A 23,082-nucleotide genomic window follows, 5' to 3' on the forward strand; every position below is an offset into this window, starting at 1 on the left:
TTCTTTCTTTCTTTCTTTCTTCTTCTTTCTTTCTTTCTTTCTTTCTTTCTTTCTTTCTTTCTTTCTTTCTTTCTTTCTTTCTTTCCTTCTTTCTTTCTTTCCTTCTTTCTTTCCTTCTTTCTTTCTTTCTTTCTTTCTTTCTTTCTTTCCTTCTTTCTTTCCTTCTTTCTTTCTCTTCTTTTTCTTTCTTTCTTTCTTTCTTTTCTTTTCTTCTTTCTTTCTTTCTTTCTTTCCTTTCTTTCTTTCTTTCTTTCTTTCTTCTTTTCTTCTTTCTTTCTTTCTTTTTCTTTCTTTCTTTCTTTCTTTTCTTTCTTTCTTTCTTTCTTTCTTTCTTTCTTTCTTTCTTTCTTTCTTTCTTTCTTCTTCTTCCTTCCTTCCTTCCTTCCTCTTCTTTCTTCTCCTTCCTTCTTCCTTCTTCTTCTTTCTTCCTTTCTTCTTCTTCTTTCTTTCTTTCTTTCTTCTTTCTTTCTTTCTTTCTTTCTTTCTTCTCTTCTTCTTCTTTCTTTCTTTCTTTCTTTCTTTCTTTCTTCTTTTCTTCTCTTTCTTTCTTTCTTTCTTTCTTTCTTTCTTTCTTTCTCTTTTCTTTCTTTCTTTCTTTTCTTTCTTTCTTTCTTTTTTCTTTCTTTCTTTCTTTTTTTCTTTTCTTTCTTTCTTTCTTTCTTTCTTTCTTCTTCTTCTTTCTCTTTCTTTCTTTCTTTCTTTCTTTCTTTCTTCTTTCTTCTTTCCTTCCTTTCTTTCTTTCTTTCTTTCTTTCTTTCTTTCTTTCTTCTTTCTCTTTTCTTTCTCTTTCTTTCTTTTTCTCTTTCTTTCTTCTTTTTCTCTTTCTCTTTCTTCTTTCTTTCTTTCTTTCTTTCTTTCTTTCTTTCTTTCTTTTCTTCTTTCTTTCTTTTCTTCTTTCTTTCTTCTTTTTTTTTCTTTCTTTCTTTCTTTCTTCTTTCTTTCTTTCTTTCTTTCTTTCTTTCTTTCTTTCTTTCTTTCTTTCTTTCTTTCTTTCTTTCTTTCTTTCTTTCTTTCTTTCTCTTTCTTTCTTTTCTTCCCTTCCTTCCTTCCTTCCTTCCTCCCTCCCTCCCGCCCTTCTTTCTTTCTTTCTTTCTTTCTTTCTTTCTTTCTTTCTTTCTTTCTTTCTTTCTTTCTTTCTTTCTTTCTTTCTTTCTTTCTTTCTTTCTTCTTTCCTTTTCTTCTTTCCTTTTCTTCCTTCCTTCCTTCCTTCTTTCCTTTTCTTCCTTCCTTCCTTCCTTCCTTCCTTCCTTCCTTTCTTTCCTTCCCTTCGTTCCTTCCTTCCTCCCTCCCTCCCTCCCTACTTCCTTCCTTCCTTTCTTCCTTCCTTCCTTCCTTCCTTCCTTCCTTCCTGCCTGCCTGCTTGCCTTCCTTCCTTCCTTCCTTCCTTCCTTCCTTCCTTCCTTCCTTCCTTCCTTCCTTCCTTCCTTCCTTCCTTCCTTCTTTCCTTTCCATTAATTCCAGTAGAAACTCCCAAACCTCTGTAAATGAATGCTGTCAAAATAATCCTAAGTAGGGCTGTTATAAAACTATTTTTATTTATATATATATTTAAGAAGTTCTTTTCTACAAATATAAGATCCCATAATGCTATTTTTGTGGCCTTATTGGGAGGACAGTGAAACTGTAGATGTAAGATGGTAATATATTTCTGTCACAAAACTAGTTCTATATGAGCAGGAGCTACATATGCATCACCAATACAGTGAATTTGAATTTTTTTTCAGGGCAGTCTCAAAATCTGGATAGAGGCAGACTCATTTTTTCTCTCATATAAAAAATCTTTGCAGAATACATGAATAATCTGGATACATTAATAAGTGATAAATAGATCACAGTTCTTTAAGGAAAACTTTCTGGAGGCCAAATCTAAGGTCAAATATATATAAATAGTTCTTTATTTTTTGAAGCCTCATTCTTTTTGTTATAGATGATCAACTGTATGTCCTATTGTATTAATTCCTATGTATAAGGAACTTACTTTTTATAAACCCCACTTCATATACATACATATCCAGGACACTCTAATTTTTCTTTAAAAACACCTTTTGTGTGGTTGGAGATATAATTCAGCATGTTGGAAAACATGCTTCAAATCCTGTGGTACAGTATTGATATCTGTTCCACGTGGTTCTTTTGCACCATCAGGTTAATCTCAAACACTCCAGGAAAAATTATCACCTGAGAAATATCTGAGTCATGGATAAATTGATTAATAATTTTATCAGTCATCTCTAAATTGTGTCTAGTTGTATCAGTTTTTACGGCACTTAGTAAAACCACATTGCTTACCTTTGCCCTCTCAACTTTCCCCTGACCCAAGAAGATATTTTAAAATTAATTGGGCAATACTTCTTTTCTAGAAACTAACACATGGGAAATATATATGAATAAAAATTTTACATACCTTTTTCTCTTTAGAGACTTTTAATATTCATATATTTATTTTTGGATTATAAACCAGTACATGTTATCAAGAGAGAAAATAAGTTATCCAATTTTAAGGTTAAAGATTTTTTGTGAATCTTCTGAATTTCATGCTCATTCATTGACTACAACAGCATGAAGTCTTAAGTATACCAATAGTTTATGAGTATTCATATTATAAATCCTGTATTCATATCATTTTGCAGTTTCAAATATAATTTATTTATACAAAAATGGGTGAACTATTTCCTCCTTTCCCAAAACTACTAACTATGCATACATATAAAATTTATTTCTAAGGATATTTTTAATCTGACATTTTATTTTGCATACATATAATTATAGATATGCATAATGCTCACCCTTATATTTTCCATCTCATTAATGTTATTTATGTTAATGCCTGGTAATTCTATATCTGATTTTTCTCACAAGGGTTGATTTTCTTGGTCTTTCCCAGAATGCATTATATCTTACTATTTATTTTATGTACTGTATCTTCAGGTTATATTCTAGATTCTATAAGCCTGTATATCACATGGTGTATTATCACTGGATCCTTGTAACAGTTCTTTTAATATCATCTTTGTATTTATTTTAATACAAAGCAAAATTAGAACAGAAATATTAACTCAACTATATCATAATTGCTACTGCTTTTTGACTAAAGTGAATGGCAACTTAGGTGTTAATTATTTGTGATAGTCAGTTTTGCCATTTGCACACTAAATGTTCTATATAGCTATAGCCCACTACTGAACAGAGACTCAAAGCATACATTTTACAGAGAATCTGGGCCTCTTTATTTTATGATATACTCCTCACTATTTCTGCTGATGTTGCTTTTGTAGTTTTATCTTCCCTCAGTCAAAGGATACAACATGTTTTCATCCTATCCAGTCTGTCATATGATCAAGGTTGTAAAGATAAGTAATGCAAATAATCTAGCCCTATTAGTATAAAAGTGTGCTTCCCCCAAATAACTTTGAAATTGATTATTCATTTAATATTTAATAAGTAAATAAGTCTACTAGCAATTTTATCTGCCATAGCAGAGATTCAGGGCCTGAGAAATAGTGCACCAGATAAGGCTCATGCCTTGCATACAGCTGACCAAGGTACAATTACAGGTACTTCATCTGGTTTTCTGAGCACCTGAGAACTGAGCCAGAATAAGCCTTGACAGCTGTCTGGTGTGTCCCCTAAATCAAAAACCAAACAAACAAAAACCAAATATGAGGAGCTGAAGAGATAGCACAAAGGTAGTGCCTTTTCCTTGCATGCAGAAGGATGGTGGTTTAAATCCCAGCATCCCATATAGTCCCCTGAGCCTACCAGGAGCAATTTCTAAGCGTAGAGCCAAGAGTAACCTCTGAGTGTTGCCGGCTGTGACCCCAAAACCAAAAAAAATCAAATATGGAACTTACTTTTAGTACTGCTTTACATAGCTCTGTAAAAATCTTTCACAGCTTTATTAAATTTATTACTGAATAGTATAAAATTTTAATCAAAAATAAGTTACATCAAGTGAAATGTTGCAGTTCCTCTTAATTTGAGAAAAGAATGACTGGTGTTAAGAATGATACTCTTTTTGTGATGCTCAAGACACAACGTAAGTATTCTTGATTTATTTTGGATAATACACCAAGAGAATATTATTGTGGGGCACCTATGAAGTTCTCTATAGACATAAAGATATGTTGCTGAAATATTTTCTTTTATCATTTTTCTGTGTTTGTATCCAACCAAGATTAACTTTGGAAAAGGGCTCAGAACTCATTGCCACCTGCTTGCACTGAACATCATTTACCCTGTTTTAACAGCTCTTAACCATCAGTGTATAGCCGCATCTCTCACAGAGAAGTTAAATTATATGAATGCCCAGTCTGCAACCTTAGCAATGACTCAAATTGGAACCAAGTATCAGTTATTTTTAAAATCTCTGAAGATAATTCTAGCATATATTTGGGTCTGGACATATTTCTAATTAAGGCCAATTACACAAATCTGGCTTCTCCTAATCGTTGTCAGGATGCTCATTTTGAGAAAACAGCTGAACTATGATGAAGAGATAATTCTGCAATTTTGTTGTCATGATTCTAAAAGCTATGTTATGTATTTTGTTCTCTCTTCAAAAATTGAAATTTGAAGACCCATTAGAATAATCCCAAATATTTAAAATAAAATGGGACATGGACTAAAAGAAACCTGAGGTAGACTTAGATTGAGGGGTCTTTTTCTCTATTTTTATTTTTATTTTTTATTTTGGTTTTGGCTATGCACTGGGAAATCACTACTGATCTAGGGAACCATATGGGATGCCAGGGATCAAACCGAGGTCCCTTGGGGATCAGGCACATGCAAGGCATATATCCTTCCGCTCTACTAGCTCTCTGGCCTCTTGTTTACTTATTTATTACTGAATTTTATTATATTATTTATTACTGAAATGAAACCAATTCATTATTATTTTTTTGAACAGATTGAAATGCTACAAAATTCTGATCAGGGTAGTTACATACTCATATGCTTTACATACAAACACACTTTGAGATTAGATGAATAGTATGTTGGCAACAATTTAAAGGAATTAGGAGAAAAACAGTAAACAGTAAGGCAAACAAATGTAGAATTTCAGATTATTGAAGTTGGTCACATTGATGAATGTAGTCCCAAAACATATTTTTTTATTTTTCTTGTTCCAAAACATTTTATATTTTCAAAAGAGGAAGAGTAAAGTGAGCATTTCTGAGTTTTAATATTATTCTGCATGTTCATTCTATAATTGCTCAACCATGATCATATCTTAACAATACACTTCTCCCCCAGAGAGTGGCCTTGACAGATTCATCCTTATTTCAGGATCCGAAAGGCTACTTAGTCACATGGGAAAAGAAGCCCCAAAAAGTACTTGAAGAATTTACTGGTAGATTAGACATTGATAAAATTCCTAATATTTTCTCTTCTCTGAAATAAAGACAGTATTTTACAAGAATTAATACATTGAAACTTACAAATTTGATATGAAAATATGTTCCACAAATTTCTGTTGTAGATTGTGTCAAACAGCATTGCAAATATGGAATTGAGTGAGGATATCAAAACTAATATTTAAAAGGTTTATGATTTTGTTAGGGAAATATTCAAAGAAAAGTTATATAATCTATGCCTGTTTAAATTTTAATTAATGAGTTGAGCAGGGGGTATATATTTCATAATGCTGAGATGTCACAAATATCACAAGTTAAATTAATTTAAATGTACTAATATAATATCACTTATGATATATTTTCTGGTGCTGAGTGAACTTAGACCAAGAACTCAGTGAATATATAATTCCCCTGCCAAATAGATGTAATTCACATTTAGGTGATGATAAGCCCTCTGTCTTGAAAACTTATAAACAATCACTATTTTAATATGAAATGCAATACAAGAGAATTTTGATGACAGTAGATTTTACAGAGATAGTAGATATTTTTCCAGTTAAATAGATTTAATACTGGCAATAGCCTGAATTGATAGGAAAAATCAATTTTCCTAGCAACTACTCTCCATGGATTGTTGTGAGATTAAGGGAAAAGTATTACTGAAGATTTCCAAGGTCTAAGTGTGTGTGTGTGTGTGTGTGTGTGTGTGTGTGTGCGTGTGTGTGTGACTGCAGGTGTGGGGGAGGAGACATGGTGGGACAGTGAGTGTTATAGAGCATATATCATACTAAGAATAGTAGAAGTTACCAAAGTTCTTTATTGTTAAATATAAATTAGATATATTTCAAAATCACAATATGGCAGAATTAATACAACTGAAAATGAGACCTCAGCTTTTCAAGAAAAGACTAATATCTGTCATCAAATGAGCAATTATTTTACCTTATAACTTGGTCTTTAAATATTTAGAATTCCTTCAGTTAAAGGATTAGTATTCTTTTCATTTCTTTTTTATTATTACTCTTTTTATATTCTTTTAGTGTGTTTGGGGATATGGGACAAGGCTTACACCTGATAGTGCTTATTCTCCAGGGCTGACTGTTAACTGTATACTTAAGAATCATTCCTGGTAGTGCTCAGGGGATAATATGTGCTCAGTAATTGAGCCAGACTTAGTTACATGCAAGACAATTGCCTTAGCATGCTATACTGTCTCCCCAGTGCTAATGAAGCATTTTTAAATCAAACAAGTTTTCTCTAGACATGAAAAAGTATTTGTTCACCAAATAGATTATACATTGATTTTATCTTTTTTATTTATTTATCTGTGAAAAAATGTGGCTAAAAAGGGACTGGAGTGATGGCAGAGCAGTAGGGTGTTTGCCTTGCATATGACTGACTCAGGAAGAACCAGGTTTGATCCCCGAATGTCTCATATTGTCCCCCAACCCAGGAGTGATTTCTGAGTGTATATCCAGGAGTATCCCCTGAGCATCATTGGGTGTGGCTGAAAACTCAAAGAAAAAAAAAGAAAAAAAGAAAAGAAAAAGAAAAAAGAATATGGTTAAATAGAACTTTATTTAGCCCATGTTTAATTTTTAAAGGCTAATTATTAAGTAATAATTCTTAGAACAATATTATAAAATGGAAAGCTATATTATTGTCAAACTTGTATATATGTACATTACTATTATATTAAACTTATTACTACTATATTATTGTAAGACTACTATATTATTTTAAAACTAAATTTGGGCACATTCATCTACATATGACACCACCCCCATGACAAAATAATCAATATGTCACCTCTAAATATTTGTATTTCTGTGTGTGTTTGGTGTAATTCTACTCTCATTTGGTGCTTTCTACCTCCATTAAGTAAATCTTGAAACTAGACACACTATCATATATATTTCTTGTCAAGTACTCTATACAATTGAGTAGTGGTGGGACTAGTTTTTGTGATGTTTGGTCAAAGGTAATCCTTCGTAGAAGGTTTTGCTTTGAATCATCAACTAACACTAAATGGAGGTGGGGTAAGAACATGGGCCTACATAACAACAATGTGTAGATCAGGACATAATTACATTCACTAAATCTATACAGCCAATGTGTATGACTATCTATCTATGATTCCCCCAAGCCTTGCCAGGCATAAAATCTGAACATTAATGGGTGTGTCCTCCCCCCAAAAAAGAAACACTAAAAGAATAAGAATAGAGCTCATGTTCAGCCTTTGTGAGCCAAAAACTGTATTTGGAAAAATGTAAAATTGTATAATGTATTCACTGATTTTTAATTCTCCTCATTTTGTGGCTTGAACAATGTCTTACAGCTATGTCTGTTTATCTATCTGTGTCTTTATCTATCTACATACCTCTATTTTAATTCTGTCATGTAGATTTCTGGTACAAAAAGGAAGAAATAGATCTAAATATGGCAATTATAGGCCCCAAATCATGACTTTCCATATTTAAAATCTCTTAAGATACTTTAAAAAGTGGTTCACAGAATCAACTTTATATTTTACAAAGACCTTGATAAACACTTAAACATTGTACTTTGTACATATTACTAGGCACCTAAACATGCGTAACTTTTACGTAGCTGGCCAGATGGTTGAAATAAATAAAACTGGATATATTTAGCTTCTACTCAGACTTTTTAGAGCATTTCCTAAGTATTGCTCTTTTTTTTCCTAGTGTAACAGTTCAGTTCACCAGCCAGACAGGGGGAAATTTTAATTAAAATTAGCTCAATACTGTGCTATTTTGTCATTGTTCCACATGCCAAGACTACTTTATTTTATGATCAAGTATTTAATGCACACTTTCATGGTCAATTTCACTGACAGTGATATAATATAATAATGAATAACCAAGAAAACCAATCATTCTACCCCCCCCTCTTTTTTAGTTGGATAAAGAAATTTTATGATAACCACAGATAAATTACAGCATATAAAGAAATATTTAACTACTGATATAAGGTTTTGGCTTTAAAATAATTGTATCTAATATTATAATAGTTTAAACTTGGGCTCCCTGTGTGTGACACCAGGCGGGGAAAATCCGCGAAAGTACACCGGCCCAGTGGGGCTCAGCTATGAAAGACTGTGAGTGTGACCTGTCTATGTCTGTCTACTGTCCTCTTGCGTGAAACTCTTGCGAGTGGGGCAAAAAGAGCCTCCAGAAACCTCGCTCGCCCAGACGCCATTTTCAGGGAGGGACTTCAGAGCATAAAAACCGGCTATCCTTTGCAAAAGCTGGCTCCCTGTGTGTGACACCAGGCGGGGAAAATCCGCGAAAGTACACCGGCCCAGTGGGGCTCAGCTGTGAAAGACTGTGAGTGTGACCTGTCTATGTCTGTCTACTGTCCTCTTGCGTGAAACTCTTGCGAGTGGGGCAAAAAGAGCCTCCAGAAACCTCGCTCGCCCAGACGCCATTTTCAGGGAGGGACTTCAGAGCATAAAAGCCGGCTATCCTTTGCAAAAGCTGGCTCCCTGTGTGTGACACCAGGCGGGGAAAATCCGCGAAAGTACACCGGCCCAGTGGGGCTCAGCTGTGAAAGACTGTGAGTGTGACCTGTCTATGTCTGTCTACTGTCCTCTTGCGTGAAACTCTTGCGAGTGGGGCAAAAAGAGCCTCCAGAAACCTCGCTCGCCCAGACGCCATTTTCAGGGAGGGACTTCAGAGCATAAAAACCGGCTATCCTTTGCAAAAGCTGGCTCCCTGTGTGTGACACCAGGCGGGGAAAATCCGCGAAAGTACACCGGCCCAGTGGGGCTCAGCTGTGAAAGACTGTGAGTGTGACCTGTCTATGTCTGTCTACTGTCCTCTTGCGTGAAACTCTTGCGAGTGGGGCAAAAAGAGGCTCCAGAGGAGCACGGCCGCTCCGCTTCGCTACGCGGCCGTGCACTCTTTCTAAGGAAAGAACTCCATTGCAACAAGAAGGAAAAATCACACTAAGAACGGCGCTATATCACAGAAGCAAACATTTCTCTCTGGACTGTCTTCTCTGTTACATGCTCGGGCCTAAGATTTGACCCAGTGTGAGGCTTCATCCACGGAGGACTCCCCTCCCTTAGAGGCAAGTCAGCCCATCCAGAAAGGGAGGAGCCAGAGGAGTGTGCTGCCTACATCATATAGACAATGAATACCACTACAACACGTAGAAAAACCCACAATACAAATGTGACAATGGGGAAACAGCGCAGGCCAGCATCAGACATAGAGAATGAAGATGACAATTCTGAGGACCAGATAATGACTGAACAACTAATCAACCTCTCAGATAAGGACTTTAGACTAGCAATATGGAAGGTGCTCAACAGACTCCAAGAAACCATGGATCGAGTTGAACAGAACACTAATAAGAACCAAGAAAATATGAAGGCAGAAATGACAAAACTCCAAACTGAAATAACATGTCAACTAACAGGCCTGAAAAACTCAGTAAACGAAGTGAATGACAAAATGGATAAGCTCTGGGACAGGGTATCAGAAGCTGAGAATAGACTTGGTGCTGTGGAAGATGAGATACATAACAATTCCATACAGCAGGAGAGATTGGACAAAAAACTTAAAGCAAATGAGCAGACAATGGAAAAATTAGTCAAAGAATGGGAACAGACGAAAATAGAAGTCTATGATAAGATCAACAGAAACAACTTAAGAATCATTGGAGTCCCAGAGACCCAGGAAGAAAATTTCCAGGAAGAATCAATGGTCAAGAACATCATTAAAGAGAAACTCCCAGAGCTAAAGAATATATGTGATCAAATCCTGCATGCCCGAAGAGTACCAACCAAAAGAGACCCCAGAAAAACCACCCCAAGACACATCCTAGTCACAATGACAAATCCCACAGATAGAGACAGAATTCTGAAAACAGCAAGATCAAAAGGGGAAATCATGTTCAAGCAAGCTTCCCTGAGATTTACAGCAGACCTGTCACCAGAAACGCTCAATGCCAGAAAGCAGTGGTGGGATATTGTGACAAGACTGAATGAAATGAATGCTTCACCCAGAATACTATACCCAGCAAAACTCACTTTCCGGTTTGATGGAAGAATACATGGTTTCACAGACAAAAAACAGCTCAGAAACTTCACAGACACAAAACCAGTCTTAAGAGAAAAACTGAAAGACCTAATCTAAGACAAGACTACCCAAAAGACACACCAAATTTTGAAATAAAGATGGCGTTAAATCCCAGGACAATTCTTTCTCTCAACGTCAATGGACTAAATGCACCAGTTAAGAGACACAGAGTGGCTAAATGGATCAAAAAACTCAATCCAACCTTCTGCTGCCTACAAGAAACGCACCTGAATAGTCAGAACAAACATAGACTCAAAATAAAAGGCTGGAGAAAAGTTATCCAAGCAAACAACACCCATAAAAAAGCTGGAGTGGCCATACTAATATCAGATAATGCAAACTTTATACTCAGGAAGGTTGTAAGGGACAAAGACGGACATTTTATATTAATCAAGGGGTACGTAGAGCAGGAAGAATTCACTCTCCTAAACATATATGCACCGAATGAGGGGCCAGCAAAATATTTAATACAACTGCTGACAAATCTGAAAAATAATATCAACAACAACACAATAATTGTGGGGGACCTAAACACGGCTTTGTCAACACTGGACAGGTCAACCAGACTGAAACCCAACAAGAATATACTAGACCTGAGGAGAGAAATGGAAGAAAGAGGCCTAGTGGATATATATAGGACACTCCATCCCCAGAAACCTGGATACACATTCTTCTCCAATGTACATGGGACATTCTCCAGGATAGACTACATGCTGGCACATAAAACATACCTCCATAAGATCAAGAGGATAGAAATTTTGCAGACTACCTTCGCTGACCACAAGGCTCTGAAATTATTTGTGAACTCCAAAGGGACTCAGAAGAAACACTTTAACACCTGGAAGTTAAACAGCCTCATGCTCAATAACCAGTGGGTCCGAGATGAAATCAAGGAGGAAATAAAAAGGTTCCTGGAAACAAATGACAATAAAGACACAAACTCTCAGAACTTATGGGACACAGCAAAAGCAGTACTGAGAGGAAAATTTATAGCTTTGCAAGCACACATCAGGAAGGAAGAAGGAGCTTACCTGAGTAGCTTAATGACACAGCTAATAGAACTAGAAAATGCTCAACAAAAGGACCCAAGAACAGGAAGACAGAAGGAAATAACAAAGCTGAGAGCAGAAATCAACGAAGTGGAAACTCAAAAAACAATCCGAAAGATCGACGAAAGCAGAAGTTGGTTCTTTGAAAAAATAAACAAGATTGATAGACCACTGGCAAACCTAACAAAGAAAGAGAGAGAGAGAAACTTGATAACTCGTATCAGGAATGAAAAAGGAGAGATCACTACTGATATGACAGAGATTCAAAGGGTAATCAGAAACTACTTTGAAAAACTCTACGCCACTAAAAATGAGAACCTGGAAGAAATGGATAAATTCTTGGACTCTTATAATCTTCCACGGTTGAAGGAAGAGGATGTAGCATATCTAAACACCCCCATCACCATTGATGAAATTAAAACAGTAATCAAATGTCTGCCGAAAAACAAAAGCCCAGGTCCAGATGGATTCACTAATGAATTCTATCAAACTTTCCAAGAGGAACTACTGCCAATCTTGGCAAGACTCTTTCATGAAATTGAACAAACAGAAACACTTCCAAATAGCTTTTATGAAGCCAACATCACCTTGATACCTAAACCAGACAGAGACGCTACCAAAAAAGAAAATTACAGACCAATATCACTGATGAATGCAGATGCAAAGATCCTCAACAAAATCCTGGCAAATAGGATTCAATGCCTCATTAAGAAGATCATCCACTACGATCAAGTAGGTTTCATCCCAGGAATGCAAGGCTGGTTTAACATTCGTAAATCTATCAACATAATACACAACATCAATAACAAGAAAAATAAAAACCACATGATCATATCAATAGATGCAGAGAAAGCATTTGATAAGGTCCAACACCCATTCTTGATCAAAACTCTCAGCAAGATGGGAATGGAGGGAACCTTTCTCAATATAGTGAAGGCCATCTACCACAAGCCAGTGGCAAATATTATCCTCAATGGAGAAAAACTGAAAGCCTTCCCTCTAAATTCTGGCACAAGACAAGGCTGTCCTCTCTCACCACTCCTATTCAACATAGCACTGGAAGTACTTGCTATAGCGATTAGGCAAGAAAAGGATATCAAGGGAATCCAGATAGGAAAGGAAGAAGTCAAGCTCTCACTGTTTGCAGATGACATGATACTCTACTTAGAAAACCCTAAAGACTCTATCAAAAAGCTTCTAGAAACAATAGACTCATATAGCAAGGTGGCAGGCTACAAAATTAACACACAAAAATCAATGGCCTTTCTATACACCAACAGTAATAAAGAAGAAATGGACATTAAGAAAACAACCCCATTCACAATAGTACCACACAAACTCAAATATCTTGGAATCAACTTGACTAAATATGTGAAGGACCTATACAAAGAAAACTATAAAACTCTGCTCCAAGAAATAAGAGAGGACACACGGAAATGGAAACACATACCCTGCTCATGGATTGGCAGGATTAACATCATCAAAATGTCAATACTCCCCAAGGCATTATACAGATTTAATGCCATCCCTCTAAAGATACCCATGACATTCTTCAAAGAAGTGGATCAGACACTTTTGAAATTCATTTGGAACAATAAACACCCTCGAATAGCTAAAGCAATCATTGGGAAAAAGAATATGGGAGGAATTACTTTTCCCAACTTTAAACTGTACTACAAAGCAACAGTTATCAAAACAGCATGGTATTGGAATAAGGATAGGTCCTCAGATCAGTGGAATAGGCTTGAATACTCAGAAAATGTTCCCCAGAGATACAACCATCTAATTTTTGATAAAGGAGCAGGAAATCCTAAATGGAGCAGGGAAAGCCTCTTCAACAAGTGGTGTTGGCACAATTGGATAGCCACTTGCAAAAAATTAAACTTAGACCCCCAGCTAACATCATGTACAAAGGTAAAATCCAAATGGATTAAAGACCTCGATATCAGCCCCAAAACCATAAGATATATAGAACAGCACATAGGCAAAACACTACAGGACATTACAGGCATCTTCAAGGAGGAAACTGCACTCTCCAAGCAAGTGAAAGCAGAGATTAACAGATGGGAATATATTAAGCTGAGAAGCTTCTGCACCTCAAAGGAAATAGTGCCCAGGATACAAGAGCCACCCACTGAGTGGGAGAAACTATTCACCCAATACCCATCAGATAAGGGGCTAATCTCCAAAATATACAAGGCACTGACAGAACTTTACAAGAAAAAAACATCTAACCCCATCAAAAAATGGGGAGAAGAAATGAACAGACACTTTGACAAAGAAGAAATACGCATGGCCAAAAGACACATGAAAAAATGTTCCACATCACTAATCATCAGGGAGATGCAAATCAAAACAACGATGAGATACCACCTCACACCCCAGAGAATGGCACACATCACAAAGAATGAGAATAAACAGTGTTGGCGGGGATGTGGAGAGAAAGGAACTCTTATCCACTGCTGGTGGGAATGCTGTCTAGTTCAACCTTTATGGAAAGCGATATGGAGATTCCTCCAAAAACTGGAAATCGAGCTCCCATACGATCCAGCTATACCACTCCTAGGAATATACCCTAGGAACACAAAAATACAATACAAAAACCCCTTCCTTACACCTATATTCATTGCAGCTCTATTTACCATAGCAAGACTCTGGAAACAACCAAGATGCCCTTCAACAGATGAATGGCTAAAGAAACTGTGGTACATATACACAATGGAATATTATGCAGCTGTCAGGAGAGATGAAGTCATGAAATTTTCCTATACATGGATGTACATGGAATCTATTATGCTGAGTGAAATAAGTCAGAGAGAGAGAGAAAAACGCAGAATGGTCTCACTCATCTATGGGTTTTAAGAAAAATGAAAGACACCCTTGTAATAATAATTTTCAGACACAAAAGAGAAAAGAGCTGGAAGTTCCAGCTCACCTCAGGAAGCTCACCACAAAGAGTGATGAGTTTAGTTAGAGAAATAACTACATTTTGAACTGTCCTAATATTGAGAATGTATGAGGGAAATGTAGAGCCTGTTTAGGGTACAGGCGGGGGTTGGGTGGGGAGGAGGGTGATTTGGGACTTGGGTGATGGGAATGTTGCACTGGTGATGGGTGGTGTTCCTTTTATGACTGAAACCCAAACACAATCATGTATGTAATCAAGGTGTTTAAATAAAAAAAAAAATTAAAAAAAAAATAGTTTAAACTTATCAGTGTGGAGGCAAATTGATAATGGGAAGAGCTGTTTATATGTTAGAAAATTAAATTAACATGCCAAAATATTTTATGATTGAGATGTTGTAATTATATAAATAAATATATTTTTAAGATTAAGAATTAATACATTTTTGAAAATTATACATCAGTTTGTTTTCTAATAATTGACACCAAGGATTATGAACAAAGATCACACTTTTTCTCAGTAAGGTAACTCATATGTTTAAAATACAAGTATAAAAAGAATCAAATATCTTTTATTTATATTCCTATAATCTGCATGGGACCTGATATCTTGCAAATAATATCTTACTATTCATAATTATTGCTAAATATTTCCCCTTTATGTAAATATTAGAATTTTAGAGTGAAAAAATACTACAGTAGTTTAAGCTATAATTCTAATTATGGGTATATGTAAAACTCAAGTGGATTGATATCATACTTTACTCAGAATGATATTAACAGTAACATAAAGCAAGTTACAGTACAACAGTATTCCTAATTCAAGTAGGAATATATTTCACTCCTTAGTCAAAACTGACACTACCCTAAGATGGATGAGTTTGTTAATGATGCAATCATGTCTATGCCAGTTTGCATTTATCTGACCCTAAAAACTCTACCTCTTCATATTTTATTACAGTAATAATAAAAGTAGTAGTAAATTGTTATTTAAATATAGCATTCAAGATGATAAACTAAATGCCATATATACATAAATCATTCAATCAAGGACATCAGGAGGGTAACAAGTTTTTGTTCAGTCTTTGGTCAATGCCTGATGGTGCTTTGATCATATTTCTGCCTCTGGAATGACTCTTTGAAGTATTGAGTAGTGAACCCAGGTATGTCATATGTCAAGAAAATATGTTGCCTGCTTTGCCATCTCTCTAGCCCTGAGATAGTTTAAATGCTTTAGCAATACCCTGTGATCACACAATGCACACTAGCAAATTGTTATAATCTCTCTAATTCCTGGTTTCTTAAAAAACCCAATTTCACAAATATACTTGCTACTGAACTTTTACTTTCTTTTTTTCTTCTCTCCCATTTCATTTTTTAGTTTTTCTTTCTATTTTTAATAACTTTGCTTTCCCTTACCATGAAACAAATGTATATACTAAGATTAGTTATGTCAACTATATGATGCATTTTCTTTAAATTAAAAAAATAAACTAAAAAAACAATCCCTACTACCTTTGTTCGAATGAACTGAGGTTAAAACATACAAATTTGCCTTTATTGGTCACTGTTCCCTGGATTTTAATCTTTAGATATATATTGTTTGAGGTTATCTCTAAAAAGTTTTTTTTTTTTTAACTTGGAATGACATTTTCCAATTTCATCCTGGCGGGGGGTCTCAACTTGCAGTTTTACATAAGAAACCAGAGAAAGTCATGGGGAAAAACTGCATGAGAAAAAGAAAAAGTGATGGAAAAAACTTGTAAGCAAACCTTTTTTCTATCCCTTTAACACCTTTCTTTTAGCCTCAAAAATTCCCCTCCTATATCTTTTTTGATTCGTACCATGAGAAATAGTGTGTGTGTGTGTGTGTGTGTGTGTGTGCGTGCGTGCGTGCGTGTGTGTGTGTGTGTGTGTGTGTGCGTGCGTGCGTGCGTGTGTGTGTGTGTGTGTGTGTGTGTGTGTGTGTGTGTGTGTGTGTGTTGTAAATTCTTGGGCTCACTGGTTGGCTGGTTTCCTGGGAGATGACTGCTGCCACCTGAAGCTTGTTTTCAATTATTTGCAGTTCAAATTACTCAATGTGTTTCTGTTTGTGCCATCCCTGGAATACACAGGTTGGCAGAAAGGAGCACAAGAAGCAAGATGGAATCACAGGAGAAAGTGTATTTCAGCCAGGGTGTGTTGAGCAGCTTTCTCTGCTACAATCCATGCCACTTTTATTTGTCAGACTTTACTATAAATCACCTGCGGGTCAGGGTTGACGTAATTAAGAGTGCTTGTGCTAATTAACTCAAAAAGTAAAAGGAAAGAGTAAAGTTATTTTAAAGGTGTATACAACATTTCTCCCACTTTTGTTTGTTAAAAAGACCCATGGATGGGGGAAATATCAGATAGTGATCAGCTGACAAATTAATCTGTCAGTGAAAAGCAGTCAAAGGAGATGATGATCTATTGAGGTTGTTGATCAGAATCACAGTCAAAGATTCACTTGAAAAAAGCTGATTCATGTTGTAATCCGTAATTCTCTAAGTTTGTAGCGTGAGTATAAAAAGATACAGGAGGGAAGTGCTCTGAGACCAAAAAGGAAGATGTGAGATAGAGACAATATTTTGCTTACAAAACAGAGAAATACTCATCCGTGCATACACAGTTGATCAGTCCCCTTGAAAGGCTGCAGCTAGTTGAGGGGCCTCCAGCATCTCACAAAGTGCCTTCTGCAGAAGGTTGGCTGGCAGGCACCCGGGGTCTGTCTGTCTCTGTCACACCTGAGGAAGCCTCAGGTGGGCAAGGCTAAAGGTTGAACTGATGAAACCTATGTAGGTTAGGAGAAAAGCAACTGCCTTGTACTGAATTTTCCCCTGATCTGATTACGTTAGAAGCTTCTACACCAGGGCCAGAGCCATAGCACAGCGGTAGGGCATTTGCCTTGCATGAGGCTGACCTAGGACAGACGTGTGTTCAATTCCTGGCATCGCATATGGTCCCCCAAGCCAGCCAGGGGCAATTTCTGAGTGCAGAGCCAGGAGAAACCAAATGTGTTTTAGTTTGTTTGTTTGCTTTTTGGGCCACACATTTGGGGGGTTGGAGTAATAGCAGAGTGTTTTTTGTTTTGTTTTGTTTGTTTGTTTGTTTTTGCCTTTTTGTGCCTTTGTCTTGCACCTGACAAAACGGACAGACTTGGTTTGATTTCCCGATTCCCACAACTTCCCCTGAGACTGACAGGAATGCTATCTGAGCCAGGAGTTACTCCTGAGCACTAGCAGGTGTAGGCCCAAAATCAAAACAAACAACAACAACAACAACAACAAAAGAAGCTTCTACACCTTTCTGTCCTTTCACTACACAATCTCCCCATCCCCAACACTGCAAAAAAAGACTTTCTGGAGTTATTTCTTTGAATATATGTCTCATGAACAAAGATATACTTGTTAGTGTCATTTCTATTAAAGAATCCATAGCCATTTCGGGGCCCGGCGGTGGCGATCCCCCGGCATCCCATATGGTCCCCCAAGCCAGGAGCAACTTCTGAGCACATAGCCAGGAGTAACCCCTGACCGTTACTGGGTGTGGCCCAAAAACAAAAACAAAACAAAACAAAACAAAAAAAGAATCCATAGCCATTTCAAACACTGAACCATTTAACAGTGCCTAAGACTTGGATTGCCAGCACTGACTTATTTGTCTCTGCATGGCTCATCTGACTCTGACTTATGTCTCTACTGATTCTGGGAGAGTCTTTTTGAGTGATAATTCTTGACTCTGTGTTCTGCATGCATTTGTTAGACATTTTTAACACAATTTTAGGTATCCTACCAGGTCCAGTACTAGCTTTAGGAAAGTATTTTGAGTAAGGACTCTTCTTACTGTATCTTGACCACAGTTGTCAGAAATCATGAATGCGATTTTGTTTTTACCACTGGGACCAGTACTGGCCTTAGGAAATTCCTTTGAGTAAGGACTCTTGACTACTGTAAAAGCAGTCTTTTCTTCTTGAAGGAAGAACTTTTAGTTCTTCTTGAAAGATGTTTGTAAACATTCCAAAGCAATATGAGACAGCTCAGAAGGAGAATTATGTAAGCTAATCCCCCAATAGAGGATACAACACATTAAGTATAGCAAGAGGGGACTGAGATGGTTATTTCAGTTTCATTATGCAATACCACAAAGAATTTGTTACTCCCCCCAACACTTTGAAGTTTTCATGTCCCTGTTCAGGCACCATCTGTAGGGCTCAGCTTACAGTTTCACACAAGAAAACAGAGAGAGAGAGAGAGCGGAGAGATATCACAGTGGTAAGGTGTTTGCCTTGCATGCAGAAGGATGGTGGTTCGAATCCCAGCATCCCGTATGGTTTTCTGAGCCTGCTGGGGGATTTCTGAGCATAGAGCCAGGAGTAAACCCTGAGCACTGCTGGATGTGATCCCAAAACAAACGAACAAACAAAAAAGAAGAGTCATGGGAAAGAACTACATTTTGGCCAGGGTTTGTCAAGCAGCTTCTTTGATCTTACTGAGCCAGTCAAGCTTCTAGTTCTCTGCTACAGTTTCTGCCACTTATATTAGTTGAGTTTAATGTAAAACATCTAAGGGTCAGGTTAATGTAATTAAGAATACTTGTCCTAATTATTTCAGAAAATATAAAAGCAAAAAGTGATTTTACAGATGTATGACAACATAATCATGTTGTAAAAAAGTTAGACTTTGTCTTAATTTATTGGTAAGTATATTCTATTGCACATATATCAGATTTCTTTATCTTTATTTCTTTCTCCTTCTTTATCTATAAGTCCTTCTATATCTATAAGTTCTGAAGTTCCAACACCAGAACACTAGAGAGACTAGGGTCTGGAATCAGCTGGTGGTCTGGAAAATAATTGAAAGAGAGAGAGAGAGAGAGAGAGAGAGAGAGAGAGAGAGAGAGCACTTTTGAGGAATCCCCATGTTACTTTTTGCTCCTATCAGGCCACCACTTCAAACCACCAGCTCCCAGGAGATCCGAAAAACGTAAGAGGTGACTTACTCTACCATCTAAAAACTTCCACTACAAGTTTTTAATCTTAGAGATAGATAGATAGAGAGAGAGAGAAAGAGAGAGAGAGAGAGAGAGAGAGAGAGAGAGAGAGATTTTGAAGAATCCCTATGTTACTTTTCGCTCCTGTCAAGACACCACTTCGAGCCACCAGCTCCCAGGAGATCCGAAAAATGTAAAAGGTGACTTACTCTACCATCTAAAAACTACCTCTACAAGTTTTTAATCTGAAGGAAAATGTCACACGTGGAAGGTGAAACCATCGGTCTCAGCACCAATACAAGGTGATACATTCAAACTTAATTCCATCCAATAAGTGAAAATGCATATACCAAATAAGATAGAAACAAAGAAATCCTGTAATCCCACAAGCAGTATAGTTTGTTTTTAAGTAGAACCTCCTAGATAGAAGTGCAAATATTTTTAAATCAATGATTTTTATAATGTGATATATACAAAAAAGTAGAATTTCTGAATTATTAGGCAGTTCTATTTTTTATTTTTGAGAAATTTTTATACATTTTGTATGTAGATTAAAGAAGTTTCCATGCTTTTTATTTTATTGAGACCAATGTGAATTACAAGTCTTTCACAGTTATATTTAAGGTACAGAGTGATAGTTAGGGCAATTTCCACCACCAGTGATGACCTCCCACCTCCCTATTCTCAGTATGCTTCCCTTTAGCCCCCTCGATGCCAGCATAACAGGTCTCTTCCGTGTAGAACTTATTTTAGGTTGGGTATCTTGATTATATTTTTGTTGACCTTGGGTTTGGTATTTAGGTTTGATCATTTTTTTTATTTCCACTCATTGTTCCAGGGTTGCTTGCCTCTGGTACCTACCATCCACTTATCTTTTCTTTATGAGTAAGAACAAGGTGATTCATGTTCTATGGTTCTGTTCAAGAAAAAAAAAAAAGTGTAGTGGAGACTCTGTTAAGAGGCTATGCATAAAAATTTAATAAAAGAAAGGAAAAAAAGAGGAAAAAACAAAGTGAAGGGGGGGACTGGTGTGATCAGCTTTTTTTTTATTTTTTTTGCATAGGTACAGTAAGATTTGGGAAAATTAGAAAGAAAATTCCTTTGACATAAGAAATACAGTGTTTCTCCACCCTTGAAGCATACTGTCATGGGATTGACTACAGTCATGTTTATTGTAAACCCTGAGAACTATGTTGCCCATGAACATTCTGATCCGTTTTGGTTGTCAAAGTCAGTCATCTAAAATTAGAGATCTTGGTTTTTGCACAGGTCCTAGGACTAGGTCTAGGATAGGAACTTCCTTTATGGTTCCATAAGTTCTGCTCAGTCACTGTGGTTGCAGTCCATCTTCTGTATTTAGTGATTTTGGTTTTTGCACAGATCAAAGGATGGAGTGTCTTCTGATTTCATCTCACCTTTAGGTGATGAGGTGGGATGACCTGCATTTAAGTTAAGTGGTTACAGTTTCCTCGTCGCCAGAATTTTGTATGTACATACACTGGCACAAGTTGGAGCCGAGCTGGATTAGAGACTCCCCCTGGGGGGCAGGGATTGATTCCTGGTGCTGTTGTGAGGAAATGTGTCAGCTTTAAAGTTGGGATCCAGGGTTTGGGGTTGGATGGTCAAAGTCCAATCATATGAGGACTAAGTTGAGTTCCCTTGACAAGTCCAATGGCATGCTCCAGTCCATGATGAGAGGGTGTGTGTGTGAAGATAAAGGGTCATATAAAATGAGTTAGCAAAAGTGATGGTTGTAGCTTCTTGCCTTGGTGAGACATGAAGGGCTGAGAGGGGGTCCTTGCATTTTGAAAGTCAGGTGAAAGGTGGAGAGTCTCGGTTCCTAAGGAGTTAAGAACTGAGAGTAAAGAGGGTTAAATAGGGAGAGATAATAGTTCAAAGTGTCCGAGTGTGGGAGGAGTTCTAATTTTCATTTTTGAGAATTTTTTATACTTTTTCATATAGGTTAAAGAAGTTTCCACTCTTCAATAGGAAATTATGGTTCTTTATTCTCCAAATTCCTATAACTATTTTTATATATTTTATGTTTATTTTTTTATTTTGGAGTCACACCAGAAAATACTCTGGGCTTACTCCTCACTCTGAGATTGATTATGACCGTAGCACACTAAAGGTACCATGCAAGGAACTAGGGATCAAATTTTCTTTGGCCTCTTGTAAGACCAACATCTTACACATTATGCTATCCTCTGATAAATTAGTTACTTTATTTTGGTACTTTTTGACATAAATATATAGGTGTATATATATATATATATATATATTACTATTGTCTGATGAAATTCATTAGTTATGACTTATCTGACAATTAGTGATATTGAACATTTTTTCATGCACCTAATCATCATCTATATAATTTATTTTGAAATGGATTATAAGGAAAGAGACATGTATGGCCCCTGGCTAGCTATAAGAGTATTACTATCATTTTAAGGGTGAAGACATCAGTGACCAAAAGCCTACCCCTTGTAAATGCCACAGAATGATAGTTGGCTCAGGGGTATATAAAGCCCCAGCTGAAGTGCTTGAAGGGGTGAGAAGACTCTGTTATTGATACCCTGCTTTAGTCAATGCTGAAATTGCTGGAGAAACTGCTTACCAGATTTCCAGTTCCTACTGCCTTTTGTCTCCTCTGCTACAGCTCCCATTCCTAACAGTAACAGGAACAGATGGAATAGTACAGATTCAATATGACTGAAAGGCCTAACACATCCAAATAGCTAATGAATGTCAAATTCATAATTCAGAAATGACTACATAAAATTGAACCTCTATGCTATAACACTTCTTTAGTTCTCTTGTAACCTACATTAGCTCTGTCATATTTAAAATTCCCTGTTACAGACATTAATTGGGTAATATCTGGCATGGTGAATGTAGTAAACAAGTTTATTTGGTAAAGTAGATGTTTTCAATTGTATATTGAATACAGTGTGCCTTAAATATGTTATAAACCATATAGATGAACACTACATCCTTACGTAGAATTTATTAATATTGTCTTCAAAAATACTGTTGAGTGGAGGAGGGGAATACTGTGAGAGCTCATTGGCAACTCTCCAAAATGCACATGTGCACTTGTATAATAATGTCCAACTCGTTATCTTTCGTTTATAAGCTATATGTATAATTTTGCCATCTATTACAGATATTTCTGGTGTTAGATGAGGAAGTTAAAAGCTGATAAATGTCCCTTGGTACATATGTGTAAAGTGGTAGGTATATTATAACAGGAACACTATTTGAATCTTTCTATGAGAGTAAAAGCCAGAAATACATGGTGAACTGAGTACACGGGATCAAGTATATCAAGAGATTATCTAGTAAGGACCTGCACTCTGCCACTGGAACCCATTGTTGGGACTACATATTTTGCAATTTGGCTTTATTTTCATAGATTAGAAAGAGCTTCTATTAATGACTATATCAACAAAAGAATAATGCTACACCCCCCCCAAAAAAAACAAAACAACCAAGTGATGGCCTTTATTATTAATTGAAGAAAATAAAATCTCTTTTCTGAGTGAGGACAGACAAATTTCCTTTTATATCCAGAGACAGAGAGCCCACAGCCAACCAACACCTTCTAATACAAAAATAACCCAGTTCCACACATGAACCTTACTTAATTCCCAAGCCACT

This window comes from Suncus etruscus, chromosome 12 (genome assembly GCF_024139225.1).
Source record: "Suncus etruscus isolate mSunEtr1 chromosome 12, mSunEtr1.pri.cur, whole genome shotgun sequence".
NCBI lineage: Eukaryota > Metazoa > Chordata > Mammalia > Eulipotyphla > Soricidae > Suncus > Suncus etruscus.